Source organism: Doryrhamphus excisus, chromosome 1, assembly GCF_030265055.1.
Source record: "Doryrhamphus excisus isolate RoL2022-K1 chromosome 1, RoL_Dexc_1.0, whole genome shotgun sequence".
Taxonomy (NCBI): Eukaryota; Metazoa; Chordata; class Actinopteri; order Syngnathiformes; family Syngnathidae; genus Doryrhamphus; species Doryrhamphus excisus.
In genome coordinates this window covers 10,445,819-10,453,713 of record NC_080466.1, presented here as the reverse complement: position 1 = coordinate 10,453,713, position 7,895 = coordinate 10,445,819, and positions in this window count along the sequence as shown.

Here is a 7,895-nt window from a genome sequence, read left to right as displayed (position 1 = left end):
GGGAAAATATTTCAATCAGGCAGACAATAGCGCAGTGCAATGGCCAAGATGCTGCACTAACAACATTGTTGTAATGGACAATGGCATGTGTTGTTTGTAATTTATAGTTCAAACAAAATAATTTGTACCTCCCGTGTTAATATAGTCTCCTGCCTGATTGATATTCTGCGTATGAACGCACTAAAGCATTTGCCATCATTGACTGACAAAGCAAACAATAAGGATCTGCCATGAAGACTTTGTTTTTTTTGTCTTCAGGGAACACAAGCTGTCAACCTGTTTTACCATTCCAAATGTTTTACAAAACCTTTTAACTCCCACGCTGTCAACATTCTTTCAAAATCCCCATTCTCTGTAGGACGTATTTATGATTATAATCGCTTGAACTTCAACGTTCATGAGATGATGCATTTACAATCTTTACATCTACCAGTCTGCATGGATGTCATGGGAAACTAAATAACTGCTTTTTTATTGTTTGTATTCTTTTTATGAAGGCATAGAGGAAGCTCTGATGTTGAAAAAAATACATCTAACAACTCGAAAATAATGTAAATGCAACACTTTTGTTTTTACTCTCAATTTTTATGAGCAGAACTCAAAGAAAGTAAAAGTTTTTGTATGTAAGCAAATCTACAAATCTAAATCTGTATTAGTCAGCATTAATAAATCATGAATATAGGGATGTGGCATATACGAGGCTGATTGAATTTTGCCCAAGTTGACCCCAATAAAAGGCCACTCCAAAATGTTCAGTTTTACTATATGGTGAGAAAAATGCTGCCATTTCTGATACCGATCATTCATGAGTGAGGTTGGTCATTACAACCACATAGATTACTGTAACTATAACATTGAAAGATATGTAATCATTTGCAGTGAGCCCACGTGACAGTTTGTTTACACCCCCTTTATTATTTATGATTATTATTATATATTTATATTATTATATACAATAAATTATAATATAAATTATAATAAAAATTATAATATATAATAAATTATAATATAAATTATAATATATAATAAATTATTTTAAATTATTTTAAATACTTTATTATTATTTAATAATTTATTAAATATTTATATTTATTATTTATTTTATTTAGATTCCTGTTTTGATGCTCTTATTTTATTATATTATTATTATATTTTCACTTTTTTGTATTCCCTGCTTTGTGTTTATTTCTCACACATGTTGCTAATTTCAGTTACACTTCTATTTATTTCAGGTGCACGCTTTGTCCTTTGCTGGAGCATCATCATTGAACCGTTGGTATGATGCTTATTCAATATACATTTTGTGTCTCGTCTCTCACATCCTGCGGTCGCCGCCACGACATCGCAATGCCGACAGACATGACATCAGCCTCTGAAATTGCTTAAAGCACTCCTATAATGATTTTTGACTGAAGTGGTGCATGGAATAGGAAGCAGATGTATTCATTCAAGGCAACTTGTCAGGACTGGTATGTCAAGAGCAGAAACAAGATTTCAGCTTGAGCAAGTCAATATAGAAAACATAAAAAACATGAAAAATGTTTGTCCCCTGCCAGATAGTAAAAAAGGGTAAAGTTGCTACGAAGCAGCGATTCTCATGTAAACAGACCTTTACTTTTAAAGTGCAGGGTGTCAGCAGTGTAAATGATTACACAATACCTCCAAGCAGAGTGACTGGGTGACAATAAATCAAAGAAAAACAGGACCCATGGGCACAGTAAACGAAGGGCGACAATGAATGAGATCAAGCTTGGTTCTCAAACTCTGTGTTGTTTCGCCATTCCTTTACATATCAAAACATTTCAAAATGTTATTAACATGTCAGCAGGCACCTGCATTTCACTACCGAAACAAAATTATAATATATTTGACATTTGCTGCACTGCTGATGCAATCCCTGCATTTCAAAATGTTAATACATGGTTTGTTTTCTGTATCTTCCTTCCTCCCGCGGCTTTAATTTTACACCTGATTATTACCCTTATTATTATTATTTCTATTATTATAGCCTGCATGTTTCATGTTATCGCTCTCCTTGTACATCATGAGGTTCTCCAATCAGGTTCTACAACCAGATACCAGCTATTCCTGCACTAGATGGCTATCTAGATGAATGAGCACTGCACAAACGGGTGGTGAAGTCGACACTAGCACTGCCTATGGGTGTATCTCGCTCTCCTTTCCTCAGGCTCCCCAGTCAGATCCCATGCAAGAGCAGATCCCTGACACTCTGGCACCCAATGTTTGTCTGGCCCATCCAGCACTACAAGGGGATGAAGTGGACATTATCTTCTGCATTTAATTCCCCAGTCTCTCCTATACAGCCCCACCCATTAAGATTCGAATCCCAGTGAATGTGAATGTGACCCATGCTAGTATAAAGTAACAATATCCACTCAGGTCTAAAAACAAACAACAAATGTATGGATTACATAATTCCTGAATGCGATATCAACATTGTTTTTCTGTGACTTCTGAAGTGACTTTTCTGAATTGTTGTGACTTAAATCTTGTCACAACAATTCCCAATGCATTCATTGTATTTAATAATAATAGATTGCTATATTGTTAAAATTAAAATTTTATTTGGCAAACACTAAACAGTGCTAATGGCTCATACAGATTAACCCATAACTTCCTTTTTTTTTGTGACACTTGACTTGGAATCAAAACACTGACTTGTGCCAACATCTGCCCACTGAAATTACTTGTTTCTTTGGTTCCAAGGCACATTTGTGACTTGAAAACTTTTTATTTTTTGCATAATAAACAGGTAAGACGGCAATCGAGAGCAAGCAGAGGCTAGACTTCTACCTAAAAAAAACCCCCACAAAAAACGGACTTAGTTCTCTAATCAAAAAGCAAAGTATTTTTTTCTGAAAGACAATTGCTGGCAGGTAGGACGAGTGTTGTAAACTTGCAGAAAATGAAATGAAAATCATCTGCTGTGGTGAGTGAAAGGATCTTCTGAGATAACAGTCTCTAATAGAGATACAATGATGTGTGATGTGATCATTTTTTAAAAGCAGAATAGAACAGAATAGGCGGCACAGCGGTCGAGTGGTTAGCGCGCAGACCTCACAGCTAGGAGACCCAAGTTCAATTCCACCCTCGGCCATCTCTGTGTGGAGTTTGCATGTTCTCCCCGTGCATGCGTGGGTTTTCTCCGGGTACTCCGGTTTCCTCCCACATTCCAAAAGCATGCTAGGTTAATTGGCGACTCCAAATTGTCCATAGGTATGAATGTGAGTGTGAATGGTTGTTTGTCTATATGTGCCCTGTGATTGGCTGGCGACCAGTCCAGGGTGTACCCCGCCTCTCGCCCGAAAACAGCTGGGATAGGCTCTAGCACCCCCCATGACCCTCGTGAGGAAAAGCGGTAGAAAATGAATGAATGAATGGTTCTTCTTCAAGGCAGGTTCTTCTCTACCTTGGCTTTGCTGCACAGACATGTGGTGGCAGAATACTTCCCATTGGGTCACGACCCTCGACCTTTGATTGCCATCTTTGTACCTCACTTAGTGTAGGTCCATCCATCTATCCTTTTTCTATGCCGCTTATCCTCACGAGGGTCACAGGGTATGCTGGAGCCTATCCCAGCTGTCTTTGGGTGAGAGGCGGGGTACATCTGCTGTTTACAGCACCACATGCAGGTTACATTGTTTTCAACCAGTCATTTATTCCTGTCTGGTATTCCTGTAAGTATTTACTAATCCAACACTGAGTGGATACAGTTTTTTTAAATGCACTGAAAAATTCGCCCAGGAGTCTTCCGCCGTGGACAGGGTTTCACTGGTCACGCAATAAAGTATTGGTATTGTTTTTCAAAATGTCATATTGCTGGAATTCAGACTTCGGAATTCATATTGTCTAAGAGTTTGGTTGCTTTGGGTTTTAGTGTTTCTCTAGTCTGTAGATAATTTCTGTAAAAACTGAGCAGTCTTTGGATACATTGCCCACCACGCAGACACAGCAGACGTAACTAAATTCCCACACCAGATATATTGGAACACTAGATCACAATTTGGTTATCTAGTGTTGCAGACCTACACTTCCCAGCAGTCAGATACTATGAAAGTTGTTTTCACACACAAAAAAAGCATTCTATCACTGGCAGACAGGGTGTCTCTGCACCATTGATAACAGGAACTGACATGCCATTGAGCTGCTTTGATATACAGTACAAGGGCTGACGAGATGAAGAGATTATCATTATATATATCATTTTTTCATAGTTGACTCACAAGCTTTAGTTTGCTTTTGCTCCCATTTTCCGTGAACTCCAAAATATAAAAATGTTTCTATGTATAGAAAATGTCAGATATTGTTGACAAATCTGTCTAAGTCTGTGTTAGTGAGCATTAATATCCACGTCACAGGTGTGGCACATCAAGGTGCAAGATGTTTGGGTCTCAGGTTGGCCACAATAAAAGGCCACTCCAAAACTGTACTGTATTGGGGAAATGGTCAGAAAACTAGTCAATATCTGCTGTGACCACATTTTCCTCAATATATGTATATCTGTATGTTTTGTCTTGTATTTGAGGTCTATTTATTCAGGATCATACTGCATTGACCAGAATATAAGACATTTTTTCCAGTACTTTATTTCGGGACAAGATATTTAAACGTGCAAACCACATAGGGCTTCTCCCCAAACACCGTAGTTGCTCAAACACACACACCAGTGACCCCAATTAATTATTTTGGCAATGAAATGACCGCTCTGTATTATATAATAAATACAAAAGCTAGAAAAACAGCTCAAAAGATGTACACCCTCTTACTACGGAATCTGAAGGCCGGCTGGCCGTGGCTTGATGAACTTCTTGTCTGTGCTTACATTACATTAGGATGAGTGCACTGTGTTGATAACTATGTGAGGGGAATGCTTTAATCTACTTCAAAGAGGCACTCACTTCATTGAACCAGGCAAAGTTGCATGCGGATAAATGTGTGGATGCATGGTGGGCACATGGTCTTTGCAAAGATAGGCAAGTTTTGCCTGTTTTGTCCATGGATTACTGCATTACTGTTACTTTGACTGGGTATAAATCAGGGGTCTCAAACATGCGGCCCGCGGGCCAAATGTGGCCCGCAGGACACTAGTTTGAGGCCCCCGCCTTGATATGAAAGTTTAATGTTAGTGCGGCCCGCGCAAGTTTGATATGGATGCTGTATGGTATCATGTACCCAGAAAAAATTATTACGTTTGATTAATGTTCATGTTAAAGGTTAAATAACCGTTAATAGTTATCCTCCCTATCCGTGTGGAAGTGGTAAGTTTTTGGCTATTTAAGTTTAAAGGAAATAACTTGAAGGCTACCGTTTAGGTCACTAGCTCTCTAGTTTGCGAGTTAGCATGTGTCTCAAGACCCTGCAGTTGCGCAATATGTTGTAAATAAATAGGCGTGTTTTGTCATGTCTACTGGGCTCTAATAATGCTTTGTTAATTTTAATCTGAAAAAAATCATTTGTCTACCCACCAACTATATGTGGTTTCTTAAGTTTTTATTATTTGCCGTTTTATTATTATTATATTTATTACTGATTGATTGATTTTCTTTATTCTTGATTTGTTTATTTATTTTTCATCTTATTTTGTGCAGAAAAATAAAAATTAAGATATTTTAGAACAGTGGGATGTTTTATCAGAGCTTTTATTGCAGAAAATCAGAACCAAAGCACTGAAAAAGTTTGTATATTTTTCTGTTTTTAATAAATGCGTTTTTTTTGTTTTTTTTTTTGGAAAACCTGATGCGGCCCAGCCTTGCCCAGACCCTAGCTACAGTGGCCCCCAGGTAAATTGAGTTTGAGACCCCTGGTATAAATACATACATACAATGTCATTAGAATCTACACTTATAGCATACAGGGGCTGCACAGTGACCCGTTGGAACGTGGGACCTCCAAATTGTCCATAGGTATGAATGTGAGTGTGAATGGTTGTTTGTCTATATGTGCCCTGTGAGTGGCTGCCAACCAGTCCAGGGTGTACCCCGCCTCTCATCCAAATTCAGCTGGGATATTGCAGCATATCCGCAACCCTAGTGAAAATAGATGGGCATACTGCATATATAAGACAATAAGTCCACGGCTGCCCACTTTGTTACAGAATTGTTTTATTTTAAAGCGGGTGTGTGTGTGTGGCTGTCATATTTCTTCAGGTCGCTGGTGTGTGAGGTGAGACTGATAGGAGAAAAAGACCCAGACAGAAGTCATTTTTTTTATTGGACAGTGTAATTTTATTTTTCACTGCAATAAATTCACACAAACGTTGGTGTGCCTTGTTCTTTATTTAGAGATTTTGCCACTGCTGTGATGCAGAATGTACATAAAATTAAAAGCAAAAAATACTGCAGCTAGTTGTTATTGTAAACACACAATGATATTTTCTCTTGAAATTATTGTTGTATTTAAGTAGTTAATGGGTTTCACATTTGCTCATTTTAATTAACCAGCAATAAAACCAAATTATAATTATTATGACAGTTTTAACCATAATTTTAACATTAACATTTCCATGATTGCTGCCAAGACACACAAATTAGCATCTTTCTTTAAATGACTGCAATACAAAAAAACATCCTGGCATCTTTCCGAAATACAGCAAAAAGAACATTAGCACAGACACAAAAAACACACAATACATTTTACTTCACATTCTAGAGTGCTGTACTTTCAAGAAGTCTCCAAACATTCAGAACTAATGTTATACTGACTCACCACAACAAGAACAATTGTTAACAATTACATTAACAATAACTGTGACCGATTTCTGGATTTTGTTCATTAGAAAAATATGATTGTTTTAATTTTGTTATATTATTTATGCTCATTTACAGCAGGAAAAAAACACCAACACATACAGCACAAAGAGGCTTTTCTTTTTATTGTTTGAAATGACATGGTACAGTAATCCCTCATTTATTTTGGTTAATTGGTTCCAGACCCAACCCTGATAACTGAATTTACACCAAGCAGGGTCCCTTATTTATAAATTGAATATTTTTGTAGTTAGAGCATAGGAAACCTGTTTAAGACATTTTCTAATTTTTTTTTAATTCTGTAAAAATTAAATGAAATACAATTACATTTAAAATGTCATTTTAAAAGCCTCCAAGAGATGAAATAACACTCGCATAGTCACCTTTATACTTGACAAGGGTTGGGCATTGTTTGAAATTGAGCGATTCCGGATCCGATTCAGAATCCTCATTTTGAGTCCAGTAATGATTCTCCATTTCATTGCTTTGGAGAGGCAGGGTCATAAAAGTTTGTATGGTTTAAATGAGGGTGCCGACCAGATTGTTGACTATTTGGATGAAATGTCTGAACTTCCCAGTGAGTTGTTTGGTGATATAAACTATTTATCAACCTCACTATGAATTTCTTAAAGGGCTATTTTAAAAACTATCAAAGCATTCAAATATTTTAGCCGCTTTTTCTTTGTTGGTGTTCATGGCTATTACTTTCGATAATAAGTGGGCATCGAAACTCGGAATTGAAATCATTAGTCCTGGCTCCCATGAAGACCCGATGCACTATGCGACTTCAGACATAAATGCAACATACCATACATTAGCATTGAGACAGATCGTTGTTGATTTTTTCTGGTCAGGTTACTTCCTGCAGTGGCTAATGTAATAGCAGCTGAATGACACCACGTCAGAAAGGTCGGAAATTAGTCTGCCTTTTTATTTGAACGACACAGGGCCTTACAAGCATGAACAGTTAAACACTTCCTAAAATTCTCTTACTTCCTAGCAGCTCAGAACTACATAATACTCATATCAGTACAGTAGCATTACTGACACCTAATGACCGGTATAAAATACTACATATAACATCTTTTGGATGCCCTATATTTGTATTTTGCTTTATTTAGTCATTCT